Consider the following 14,490-nt stretch of genomic DNA (forward strand, 5'->3'; position numbering starts at 1 on the left):
CATTCTGAAGGAAATGGGCTGCATTTGGATATATAAATTCAGGTATGTTTGCCAAAAAAGAAAGTCATATTACAGATAGTGGCCATGCCTGTGTTGTTTACTATTCTATCCCACCACGCAGACCCAATACTGTGGTCACCAGACTCATGCGGCTGTCGTTCACCTGAAATATGGCTAGTTCAAATTGACTTGTAAGTAAAATACACACTGAATTTTGAAGTCTTAGTTTAAAAATTACAGTATCTCAATAATTTTTATGTTGAAATGATTATATTGTACCTAACTGTGTTAAAATTTACCAAAAACTTTCTTAAATTAAAAAAAAAGTCATATACTTTAGCATCAATGATGGGTATATATAAAGTGTGTATGATCTGTGAAGAAAGACATATATATGTCAGATAGAAATAAGAGAATAAAAGAATGGAAAAACAATACATTGAGTATTAGAGCTTTCATTGCTCTCAGTTGACACCCATAGCCTCTTACTCTTCAGATAAAAGGGTATTTGTCATTCAGTCAACAACCAAAAGCAGAGCAATGATTTAACTTGCAAAATAATCATGAAGGGCTTCCCTGGTGGCCCAGTGGTTGAGAATCTGCCTGCCAATGCAGGGGACATGGGTTCGAGCCCTGGTCTGGGAGGATCCCACATGCCGCGGAACAACTAGACCCGTGAGCCACAACTACTGAGCTGCGCGTCTGGAGCCTGTGCTCCGCAACAAGAGAGGCCGCAATAGTGAGAGGCCCGTGTACCGCGATGAAGAGTGGCCCCAGCTTGCTGCAACTAGAGAAAGCCCTTGCACAGAAACGAAGACCCAACACAGCCAAAAATAAAATAAAATAAATAAATAAATAATGATAATAAAAATAAAGGAATTCCTTTAAATAATAATAATAATCATGAAGCACAACAGTACCCGCCTTTTCCCTCAATACTTCCCAATCCTATTAATATAAAGAATGATTTTCTTTTTTTAATTTTTTGTTTTTAATTCTTTTGGCTGCATTGGGTCTTTGTTGCTGCGTGCAGGCTTTCTCTTGTGGCGGCGAGTGGGGGCTACTCTTTGTTGTGGTGTACGGGCTTCTCATTGCAGTGGCTTCTCTTGTTGCGGAGCACGGCCTCTAGGCACGCAGTCTTCAGTAGTTGTGGCTCGCAGGCTCTAGAGCGCAGCCTCAGTAGTTACGGTGCATGGGCTTAGTTGCTCTGCAGCATGTGGGATCTTCCCAGACCAGGGCTCAAACCCATGTCCCCTGCACTGGCAGGCAGATTCTTAACCACTGCGCCACCAGGGAAGCCCAAGAATGATTTTCAATTGTAACAAATACTATGGGGAGGAAGTAAAAATTTTATAAATACAGTACCATAGTTTTTTATTATTATTATTATCATCTGGGCCTCCTCTGTGACAAAAAGAGAAAAATATTTACCAATCTTTCAGGAATGCTGTGGAATTTCAATAATTCATGTGGCTAAAGATCCAGCTCCACCAGGTTCAGCCACAGCGTTCAACGAGCTTTTTTAGAATTAAGTAAAATCAGCTGCATAAAACTATAGCTCATACTTTAAATAGCACTTTATTACATAAATTCGTCTCACAACCACAACAAGGAACTGGTAGAATAGCCTTTGTTTTGTCAACAATTTTTTTTTCCACTAGTTGTGCAGCAAGTTTATAGAATAGACTTTGGGGAATCTCTCTAGCAAGATTATAGACTTATGTGGACTGTAGACTTGTAGTTATTCAAATCATCTTTTGTTTTATTAACTCCAATGTTCTTTTTTTGTATTAAATAATATATTTCCTTCTCCTTTTTTTTGATACTCAGCAATTTCTTAACTACCAAGACAATTTCCCTTTTCTGACCATCCTAACACAGACATACATATAACAATACAAGAGACTCCATAAATACTGTCCTAATTAAAACAATGCCTAGAATCAAGACTTTTAGGATGCAGATTACCAGTCAATTCAAGATTTTTCTCTGAAAAGGAGGCAATATGGTATGATAGATAAAGCAGAGGATTAATAAAAGATAAGATGAACCATGTCAAGATCTGATATGATTTGCTCTGCCATCTCTCCTGACCTCAATTTCTTCATTCTCAGAATTGAGATAAACTGCTACACAGGATTATTAGGTAAACCACACCGTGCCTACAAAATCGGCTTGTAAAGTAGTTTATCTGTGCTGCTGTTATGATTATGCTAAGAAGTTACCAACTCTTCCCACAAAACATTCATAGGGCAGGAGGTTGGGAGCTGGAGAGAGCAAGGGAGGCACCTGCCAAGTTGTGGAAAGGACTGGGACCAGAAAGGGAAGGTGAAAGTTAGACTTGGGAAAAGAGCGCTAGGCAGACAATAATGTCGGCCCACCAAAGGGTTGTGTGAAGGAAACAAAGCAAGTAAAATGTAGTTACTAAAAATTAATTTGCACAAAACATAAAGATGTGTGTCTGCACGTTTAAATGAACTTATCCTTTGGAGAGTGTTTGCCAAAGATGCAAGCATTGTCATTGGAGCTTGGCCCTTTTAGGACAATGTCAAATAAAATAGTGTTTGCCCACACATGCTTTTGCCAAAGTACAAACAGACAGGATGCTGTCTATGAAGAGAGGTACCTCGGGTTGTTTGCTTTTAACAGACTCACACTTACCTACTCCTCCGAATTAGATTTGTTTTTCCTTCTCAGTGTCCCCTGTTAAATCTAGACTCATGTCTGTCCTACTTTGGAGGCATGTAATCAGTAACACAAAGTAATTTAAGGTCATCATAAAAAAATGTTATTTGCCCAAGCAAAGGTATATAATTTATTACCTCTATTGTATACCTTCTATAAATTCTCACTCTACTGGGAATGGCTCCAATGCCAATGCTGTTTGGCAGACAAGAGAGCTGTGCAGGACTTTCTGTCCTACCCAAGTTGGTTCCTTGGCCAAAAACTTTAGTAAACTTTTTGGGCTTGTTGATAGCAGGTGTTGGTGTACTACACTCAAGAGAGACAGGCAGGTCAGAGGTCCTCACCCACCCCTTTTACATTTGAACTTCAGTGACTTATTAGGGAAAGTAGCACTGGATTATCCTGTTCTATCAGTATGAAACCGGTCAAGCATTTGAAAGAGAAGGATAAAGGTGATTCCATGGGGTTGAACCTGATACCTTTAAGGTTCCTTCCTTCTTATAAGAAGTCCCTGATTTTAGTGTCCTTTTCTAATTTTCCAAAGTTAAAGATAATCGTCTCATTATTTTAAGAACAGTACAATTTCTACTAATTCCTTCAGTCCCACAAATGAGAATATAGTAGATTAAAAATTCCTCATCCGTTTCATGAAATCTTTTCTTCAAAAAGAAACCACAGCAATCCCCTGTCCTCGTGACAGGTAACAGTCAGGTTTCTGAGACGTGCCAAAGGGTTTCTACTGTCTGCCACAAGGTTTGGGTGTGCTGTCCCCACACCCTGATTTCCCAAGATCAAAACAACACTGGAAAGAGGTGGCTTAACAAGTCTCTGTGAAAACTTCTTGCTTCTCAGGCATAGTACATGTTATTTATTATTCAGTGAAACCTAAGTGAAAATCCTCAGCTACCACCACTCCTCCACTTCTCCACTACACACCCCTAATTCTCGAGCTTATATAGAATGATGCCACACACATGGAGACCAAGCCTACCTTTTGGAGACCTGAACCAAACCTAGCAAACTCAACCAACATTTTGGAATTCAACTCATAACAGAAAGCAGGTTAAGAGACAGCACATCCACATATCTGTTCACCTCTGCAGGCAGTTGTGCATCTTTTATCACTGCTCTGCCCCAATTCCTTTTGTGCAACCGCCATGTCAAACATTTCCAAACTTTAGGTTGGCACTACCCTGATCACCATGAGGTAAGTCATAGCAGGAGGGTACAATGATGCAAACTCAATTCACTCCACAGTGCATCAGCAGTGCAGTTGTGATGCTCCACAAACCCTTCTCAGAGGATTCTTATCCCAGCAGAATTCAAGTGTAGGTTTTCTGGGTCACTCTTAATGCTTCTCCGCAGCCTGAATCCTTCTTGGGTGCCATCTTTGCTTTCTACTTGAGGGTGTTTTCCGCAAGATCAAGTGGACTTCCAGACATTGAAAACAGGTGAGGTTTGGGACCTAAAGTCCCAGTTTTTTAGAACCTGTTTTAATAAATGTACATTGGTCTGTCAACAAACTCGGAATGCTAAGGATGCCTTCAGAAACACCATGTTGCCCTGTTCAGCTCCAACAATCCAAGAAAAGACAGAGTTTTTCATCTTTGTGCATCAGAATCATCCAGAGAGATTATTTAAAATATAGCTTCCAAAGGTTCTCTCCAAGCCTCCTGAACCAGAATCTCCAGGGGTAGAAACCAGAGATATCTTTCTCACAAGCTGCCTAGTTGATCCTAGTGAAAATGCAAATTTGAGAAACACTGCTGTGGCCTAAATTGGTAAGATGAAAATTTGAAACCATAGTGCTAAACACCTTCCTTACAACTCGAATTTTTCCTAGACTATGCAATTGTCCTAAGAGGTGACAGTTTCCAGAGAGCTCCAAGCTTACACTAGTGGGCATGCAACTGGGAGGAAGCAGATACCCACTTAGACCCTAACCCTGGTCATATTGAGATGAAGATATAGAATATTCCTCCCTTCTCTCACCTGTCCTCCCTCCTGACCAAAAGCTAGCTAGTTATAAATGTGGAGGCCTTATTAGTAAGAATCATATTCTATGTCAGTGTTTGGTTTTTTTCACAATGAAATGACAAGATCGGTTGGACAGAATATTTTTAGAGGATTTAACGTCTTCGTTAAAGGAAGGACAAGATCTCCACTTCAATGGCAAATATGTTGAACCCAAATATCCTGGGACTAAGATCCCTGGGGTAGAAGTTCATAAAGTTAATATGACACTGAACACAACAGATAAGGAGCTGAGTAACAGCGTGACCTGTAGGCAGTCCAGACCTGAGCTCAGTGATAGCTTACACTTTACTCTGAGCCTCCATGGAGAGGAAGTTCAAAGGCAGTTAGCCACTAATGGGAAATTCATGATCACTTTCGACATCCCCTGTTTTTCCCTTTTTTTACTGCCACAGTTGCAAGTGGAGTTTCTATACACAAGCAGACAGCCATGGATAAGCCCAGTTGAAATAATGCCAACTGACTAGGTCACACTGAAATAGACACATAGTGACTGAACAAAAGCTGTAGAGAACTTCACACGGCCACACAAATAGGTTCAGCAGCTTCTCATGAAATGGGAGAGTACTTGGCCAAAAATTTTCCCAAACATCAAAAACTAGATCATTTAAAACAGGTTTATGCTACAAATAGAACTACCATATGACCCAGCAATCTCCCCCTGAGAAAACCATAATTCAAAAAATGTCATGTACCAAAATGTTCATTGCAGCTCTATTTACAATAGCCCAGAGATGGAAACAACCTAAGTGTCCATCATCGGATGAATGGATAAAGAAGATGTGGCACATATATACAATGGAATATTATTCAGCCATAAAAAGAAATGAAATTGAGCTATTTGTAATGAGGTGGATAGACCTAGAGTCTGTCATACAGAGTGAAGTAAGTCAGAAAGAGAGAGACAAATACCATATGCTAACACATATATATGGAATTTAAGGGGAAAAATATGTCATGAAGAACCTAGGGGTAAGACAGGAATAAAGACACAGACCCACTAGAGAATGGACTTGAGGATATGGGGAGGGGGAAGGGTAAGCTGTGACAAAGCAAGAGAGTGGCATGGACATATATACACTACCAAACGTAAAATAGCTAGCTAGTGGGAAGCAGCCGCATAGCACAGGGAGATCAGCTCGGTGCTTTGTGATCTCCTGGAGGGGTGGGATAGGGAGGGTGGGAGGGAGGGAGACGCAAGAGGGAAGAGATATGGGAACATATGTATATATATAACTGATTCATTTTGTTGTAAAGCAGAAACTAAGACACCATTGTAAAGCAATTATACTCCAATAAAGATGTTTAAAAAAAAAAACAGGTTTATGGAAGTTATTAAAGTGCAAATGTATTGGGTTGGCCAAAAATTTCGTTCGGGTTTGGCCATAACAGCTTGCAGCCAAACCCAAACGAAATTTTTGGCCAGCCCGCTAATACTACAGTAATAACTCTATCCATTATTGCATTCAGCAGATGTGTATTGAGCACCCACTATATGGCAGACACAGCACTAGGCACTCAGGATTCAAAGGGAATAAGAGACAGACAGACTTGACCTCAAAGGGCTTTGTTTCTAGGAAACGGGAGACAAATATGTGAGCATGGGCTTACAATAAGGAATAATGGGTGTTGTGGCAAAGCGGGTGGACAGGTGACCATGGGCACAAAAGAGGGAATCGTTAAGTGGTCTTTGAGAAGAATGCAAGAGCTGGCCTGTGTTGAGTCTTCCATAAGGAAGGGGTGTTCATGGAGGAGACGCAGCAAGGAAAGCCTTTTGGGGCAGCGTGAACAGAAGCATAAAGACATAAAACCCATGGCATATTTGGAAAATGGCAAATCATTTGGGACAACGGGAACATCACAGAATACAAGGAAAAAGACCCAATAAGGATGATTCTGCAGAAGCAGGCAGGGGACCACGAGGAGCCTGAATGATATGCTGAGGTGCTGAGGCTCAATAAGGTGCCAACGAAGAGTCTGAGGTCTTAGAGTCTCAGAAAGGTCTCTCTGGGGGAAACGTAGCGATTAAACATAAGCAAAGAAGTACTGGAGGCATGGAAACTAATATGAAGGCTATTGCAATGATCTGGACGAGATCAAGAAGCCTGAATTAAGGCAGGGATAGTGAAATAGGGATGCATACAGTTGCTGGAGCCGTTAAGAGAGTAACAGGCCACTGACAAAAAATCAAGTAGCCTAGTGTCCCTCTTCTTACCCTTCCAGGTAGTCAAGTTATTTGCTTAAATGACTCCATGTGGGACATAAATGGGTAAGGCAACTGTCCAGATGCAATTTCATTTCTCTGATAAAGTATTCAGGAGTGCTAAGGAGCAGTAAGATAGCTGAACTTAGATAAGGCAGGATGGAAAAGAAAAAAGCCAGGGTAATGTAAAATAAGCAATCTTCAGCGGTTGCCCAAGAGTAAAAGTTGGGGGTAGAGTGACTACAAAGGCTTATCAAGAGGGAGTTTTTTGTGGGGAGAGGGATGAATTGTTCTACACCTTGACTATTACGGTAGCTACATGACTCTGTTTTTAACTGAAGTATAGTTGACTTACAATGTTGTGTTAGTTTCTGATGTTCAGCAAGAATATATATACATATTTCTTTTTTGTATTCTTTTTTCTATTACAGTTTGTTACAGATTACTGAATATAGTTCCCTGTGCTATACAGTAGGACCTTCTTGTTTATCTATTTTATATGTAGTAGCTTGTATCTGCTAATCCCTAACTCCTAATTTATCTCTCCCTCACTCCCTTTCCCTGTTGGTAACTGTAAGTTTGTTTTCTATGTCTGTGAGTCTGTTTCTGTTTTGTAAATAAGTTCTTCTGTATCATATTTTAGATTCCACATATAAGTGATATCATATGGTATTTGTCTTTCCCTGTCTGACTTATTTCACTTAGTATGAAAATCTCTAGGTCCATCCATGTTGCTGCAAATGACATTATTTCTTTCTTTATTAAGGCTGAGTAATATTCCATTGTATATATGTACCACATCTGCTTTATCTATTCCTCTACCAAAGGACATTTAGGTTGCTTCCATGTCTTGGCTATTGTAAATAGTGCTGCTATGAACATTTGGGTGAATGTATCTTTTTGAATTAGAGTTTTCTCTGGATGTATGCCCAGGAGTGGGATTGCTGGATCATACGGCAACTCTATTTTTAGTTTTTTAAGAAACCTTCATACTGTTTTCCATAGTGGCTGCACCAATTTACATTCCCACCCACAGTGCAGGAGGGTTCCCTTTTCTCCACACCTTCTCCAGCATTTGTTATTTGTAGACTTTTTAATGATGGCCATTCTGACCAGTGTGAGGTGATACCTCACTGTATTTTTGACTTGCATTTCTCCAATAATTAGTGATGGTGAGCATCTTTTTATGTGCCTATTGGCCATCTGTATGTCTCTTTTGGAGGACTGTCTATTTAGATCTTCTGCCCATTTTTTGGTTGGGTTGACTTTTTTGTTACTGAGTTGTATGAGCTGTTTGGATATTTTGGAAATTAAGCCCGTGTCAGTTGCACCTGGCTCTTTACTTTTGTAAAAACTCATAGACCTATATACCAAAAAGAATAAATTTTACTATATGTAACTTTTTTTAATTGGAGGGAAAGGCAAAAAAATTATGCAATTCTCAAAGATAAATCAGTTTATAACAACATGAGAAGGGAAACTTACTTACTCTTGGACATTCATTCATTGATTCAACAAATACACACTGAGCACATACTCCATGACAGAAACCATGCTACGTGTTGGAGACATGGTGGGAAATAGGCCCCATGCAGCCTACAGTCTAGTGGAAAAGACACCTATTAAATAAATATTTCTGTAAATTCAATTACAATAGTGATAGGAAGAAATAAAGAATAACATATTATGAAAGCATGTAACAAATCATCCTTGAAGCAGTGATATTGAAGTTAAACCCTGAAGGATAAGATTGAGTTGGCTGAAGGTGAAGAGGGGTAGTCAAGGGAAAGAACAGCATTTTGGAAGACCCTGAGATAGGAGCCCTTACATACCCACACACACTCTCACATGCTCATACGTGCTCACAAACACCCTCACAAACTCACCTATTCATTTACACATTAAGACACTTGGTGTTTCTATGAAATTGAGTTGTTTGTAGTGAGGTGGATGGACTTAGAGTCTGTCATACAGAGTGAAGTAAGTCAGAAAGAGAAAAACAAATACCATATGCTAACACATATATATGGAATCTTAAAAAAAAAAAAAAAAAAGGTCCTGAAGAACCTAGGGACAAGACAGGAATAAAGATACAGATGTAGAAAATGGACTTGAGGACATGGGGAGGGGGAAGGGTAAGCTGAGACGAAGTGAGAGTGGCATGGACATATATACACTACCAAATGTAAAATAGATAGCTAGTGGGAAGCAGCTGCATAGCACAGGGAGATCAGCTCTGTGCTTTGTGACCATCTAGAGGGGTGGGATAGGGAGGGTGGGAGGGAGACGCAAGACAGAGGGGATATGGGGATATATATATACGTATAGCTGATTCACTTTGTTATACAGCAGCAAATAACACAACAATGTAAAGCAATTATACTCCAATAAAGATGTTAAAAAAGAAAGAAAAGACACAGTGTTTCTAAGATCCTATATGCTGTGTAACATTTCTATGATAGAAACTGGCAAAGGCTTTCTATAGACCTCCCATATCTACCACTTACCAGATGTGTCACCTCAGGAAAGTTTTTTAACCTATTAGTACTTCAATTTTCTAATCTCCAAACAAGATTATTAATTAGTAATTATAATATTCAGGTAGTAATTAGTACTTGAAGATTGGGTTATTACAAAGAATAAATTGGTTAATAAAAATAAATCCTTAAGAACAACATTTAGGGACTTCCCTGGTGGTCCAGTGGTTAAGACTTCACCTTCCAATGCAGGGGGGGCAGGTTCGATCTTCTGTCGGGGAGTTAAGATCCCACATGCCTCTCAGCCAAAAAACCAAAACATAAAAGAGAAACAATATTGTAACAAATTCAATAAAGACTTTAAAAATGGTCCACATCAAAAAAGATTTTTTTAATAAAAAAAGAACAACACCTAGAACATTAAGTACTCGATAATAGTAATTTATTATTACCAAAACTACTACTACACAATTATTTTTAGAGACTCTCTTTCAATTTCTTAGAGAGAATAGATGGCTCTTAGACTCAATTTTTGGAAACAACATAGAGAAACTATACTTGACCCCACCATACTAACTTCCTATGAATAGGGCCAGGGTCCTGAGCCATATGACGGGGTTCATGACTATTAAAAATGCTTTTTCAGTCCAAACAGAAGCTTTGGGGTCCCTTTGGGGATAAATCCATTCGTCTTTACCTAACTGAATCCTTAAGAGCACATCTTGTAACCTTTCACTTCCAGATGTGGAGCAACTGGTATTGGACTAACCCTTCTGTTATAAACAATAAAATTAGAGATAGTGCATGAGGCAATTGTTTTTAAACATTGGACAATAGGAAACACAACGTTGTGACCCTTGAGAGAGGAGAAATTCATAAAGTGAGCCCCATGATTTCCCTGGATCTCTACCTGGGCACACTTAGCCAACCATGACATAGCAAGCTAGAATCCAAGCGGAGCACAATGATCCCGCTGAGCTGAAGAGGCAGAGGTCAGAGTCCAGGAAAGCTGAAGCAATCAGAATCTGCAGGGCAAAGCATCAGAAAGTAAAGCAGGTATGTAGGGGCTAGAGAGAAGGGAGAAACCCAGAAGTTGTGCAGGAGGTTCTCTGTGAATCCTAAGATGCACATGTCCATGGCAAGAGTACCTGAGGCTTGTAGTAACTATACAGAACAGTCACCATAGAGACAAGAACAGAATAAAGATACTAGATACAAAACAGTGCTAGAAGACATGGAGGTTCTGGCCAAGCCAGAGTGGCAAGACCTTGTTATCAATTTATTAACACAAAAGGCATGTATCTAGGACACCAGAGAAGACTAGAAACATGCTTTAGGGTAAGGTCCACTCCATGCCCACCCTAACAAGGTCTAAAACCAAGCCTTTAAAAGATCTTCAGTGAAAGCTGAATTTAGAGGTTGAGACCTGCAAAGGTAGAAGGCCTTGGGAAACATGCTGAGTTTTCCAATAGGTGTCCCCTAGCAAAGCATAAAGACAAGCCTACAGAGGGCAAGGTAATCAACCAGTAAATGAGCTGCCTAATAGAAGAAATGGTAACACTTCTCAAAGGAAGACAACAAAAGTACAGAGCCTATACAATGCACCACCAACAACATGCAGTACACAATTTTAAAAATTACTAGACATAAAAAAGAGTCATGTACCACAATGTTCACTGCAGCTCTATTTACAATAGCCAGAACATGGAAGCAACCTAAATGTCCATCAACAGATGAATGGATAAAGAAGATGTGGCACATATATACAATGGAATATTACTCAGCCATAAAAAGAAACGAAATTGAGTTATTTGTAGTGAGGTGGATGGACCTAGAGTCTGTCATACAGAGTGAAGTAAGTCAGAATGAGAAAAGCAAATACCGTATGCTAACACATATATACGGAATCTAAAAAAAAAAAAAAGTGGTCATGAAGAACCTAGGGGCAGGATGGGAATAAAGACGCAGACCTACTAGAGAATGGACTTGAGGACACGGGCAGGGGGAAGGGTAAGCTGGGACAAAATGAGAGAGTGGCATGGACATATATACATTACCAAATGTAAAACCAATAGCTAGTGGGAAGCAGCTGCATAGCACAGGGAGATCAGCTCGGTACTTTGTGACCACCTAGAGGGGTGGGATACGGACGGTGGGAGGGAGGGAGACGCAAGAGGGAGGAGACATGGGGACATATGTATATGTATAGCTGATTCACTTTGTTATAAAGCAGAAACTAACACACCATTGTAAAGCAATTATACTCCAATAAAGATGTTAAAAAAAATTATTAGACATGCACAAAACAAAAACAAAAAAAGGCAAAATGACCCATAGTTAAGGGAAAAACACCAGTCCCAACATTACTGAGGTGATGGATTTAGAAGATATGGGCTTTAAAGCAGCTACTATAAATATGTTCAAAGAATTAAGAAAATAGGGACATCATGAGTTAAAAAGTAGGGACTCTCAGCATAGAAATGTAAACAATAAAAAAGAGCTAAATGGAAATTTTAGAACTGAAAAATTACCATGACAAAAAAAAATAGCAGTAGATCAGAGATGAGAGGAAAAAAGTCACTGGTGAATTTGAACATAAGAAGGCAAATCTATAGCAATTATCCAAGCTAATGAATAGAGAGAAAATAGATTGAAGGGAAAAAAACATATCCTTAGAGACCTGTAGGACAGCAGAAAATGGCCTAAATATATGTAATTAGAGACCTGAAGGAGAAGGAGGTGAGAAGTAGGGCAAAATAGACTTTTTTAAGAAATGACAAAATGGCAAGCTACAGACTGAGAGAAGTTTGTGTAATATCAATACGTATATGACACTGGGCTTATAGCCAGAATATAGTTTAAAATTTTTACAACTCAATAATAATAATACAATCTAATTGTTTTTTGATGGGCAGAAGACTTGAACAGACACTTCACCAAAGAAGATACATGCGTGGCTAATAAGCACAAGAAGACATGTTAAACATCATAGTTATAAGGAAATTGCAAATCAAAGCTAAGATCAGATACCACTACATATTCACTAGATAGATACCACTCCACATCCTTTTAAAAGGCTGACAATACCAAGTATTGAAGAAGATTGAGAACAGTTAGTTATCTTGCTATTGAGGGTGGAAAATAGTACAACCACTTTGGAAAACGGTTTGACAGTTTCTTTTAAAGTTAAACATACTTATCATATGAATCAGCTGCTCCACTCCCAGGTATTTACCAAAATGAAAAAAGAACATATATCCACCCAAAGACTGTTCATAGCAACTTTGTTCATAATAGCCCAAAACTGGGACAACCCAAGTATCCACCAATAGGCTAACAAATTGTGTTATTAACACAGTTAAATACTATTCGGCAATAAAAATATAAATTACTGATAAAGGCAACAATGTGTATGAGTCTCAAAAACCTCATGCTGAGTGAAAGGAACTCAACACAAAAAATATGCATACTGTCTGATTCCATTTACATGAATACTAGAAGAGGAAAAACTAATCTATAGTGATAAAAATGAGATCAATTTTTGCCTGGGGCAGTAGTTGGAAGCAGAGACTGACTGCAAAGGATGTACATGAGGGAGCTTTCTGGTGTGAGGAAATGTGCTATATCTTGACTATGATGATGGTGATGTGAGTGTATACATTTATTGAATGGTACACTTGAAATATATGTATTTTATTATATGTAAATTATACCTCACAAGGTTGACTTTTAAAAGAATATTTGCATAACTCTTTAAATTAGAAGGCTTATTTTCATCATCATCCTGTAGTGAGTCATTTAACAATAAATTTTATAAGGAACAAGTTCTTTTTGAATCATACACAAGCACCCCAAATGAATGTCTAACCATTCATTTTTGTTAAATGTGTGTGGCTGGAGAAACAGAAGCCCGTAAAACTAAGGAAGCTCCTGCCCATCATCTCTGATTCTAAGCTGCAGAAGAAACTGTAACCTCAGTACTCATCTTTCTAAGCATCCTCAGTAACTATTTGTTGACCGGTTCCTAAAGTGAGTGTCTGGATTTATTTTATAAACAAGTTCCACCATCTGAAATCTTGGCTGCTGCAGAATCTAGGGGAACATTTCCTACAAAATCTGCGCCAGTCTCATAACAGAGGTAAATAGTCAGAGTCTGCATAGTGAACCAGTTCTACTGCTGGTCAGATAGGCTGTCCTAATCACCCTCCTCAAGGACCCTCTTATAGGATATAGGACCCTCTTATAGAATTTTTTGCACAAGGACCTTCTTATACACTTTTTTGAAAACATAGGCAATAGGGAAGCTGGACTTTCCTTTTCTTGAAATTTTCCTATTTGTAGTGGGAAATTGAGGGACAAGAGAGAGGTGTCATAAACTAAGGGCACTGCTAGCCTGTGCAGTGACCATGTGTGTTAAGACAAGTGCCTCAGTTTACTGGAAAACCTCTCTTACTGATTTGGACCCTTAATAAAAAGAGCAGGATGCTCACTTCAGCAGCACATATACTAAAGTTGGAACAATACGGAGAAGATTCGCACGGCCCCCGCACCAGGATGACGCACAAATACATGTAGTGTTCCATATTTTTATATATGAAGGCTAAAAAAAAAGCCCAAACTCATAGAAAAAGAGAACAGATTTGTGTTTACCAGAGGCAAAGTGGTGGGAGGTAAGAGAATTGGGTGAAGGTGGTCAAAAGTTACAAACTTCCAGTTATAAGATAAATAAGTACTAAGGATGCAATGTACAACATGATGACTATAGTTAACACTGCTGTATGATATATTTTAAAGCTGCTAAGAGCGTAGATCTCAAAAGTTCTTATCTCAAGGGAAACCAAAAATTTTTTATCACTATATGAGGTGATGGATGTTAACTAATCTTATTCTGATAATCATTTCCCAATATATGTACGTCTTAGTCAGTATACTGTACACTTTAAACTTATATAGTGCTGTATACCAATTATACCCCAATAAAACTAAAACCAAAAAAGAAAGAATAGCAGGAAATGTGTAAAATTTCACTACAAGCTCAAACCCTGTGTTACCTACTGTATTAGTTTTCTATTGCTGCGTAACAAATTACCA

At 38.9% G+C, this 14,490-nt stretch overlaps 1 non-coding gene across 1 annotated transcript; it reads left to right on the plus strand.

Moving 5' to 3' along the window:
* The first annotated feature begins 13,881 nt into the window (after positions 1–13,881).
* LOC117312311 (U6 spliceosomal RNA) lies at positions 13,882–13,988 on the plus strand. Its single transcript, XR_004526565.1, has one exon. It is a non-coding gene; the product is annotated as a U6 spliceosomal RNA (small nuclear RNA).
* The last annotated feature ends 502 nt before the right edge of the window (positions 13,989–14,490 follow it).

The sequence above is a fragment of the Tursiops truncatus genome, chromosome 4 (genome assembly GCF_011762595.2).
Source record: "Tursiops truncatus isolate mTurTru1 chromosome 4, mTurTru1.mat.Y, whole genome shotgun sequence".
NCBI lineage: Eukaryota > Metazoa > Chordata > Mammalia > Artiodactyla > Delphinidae > Tursiops > Tursiops truncatus.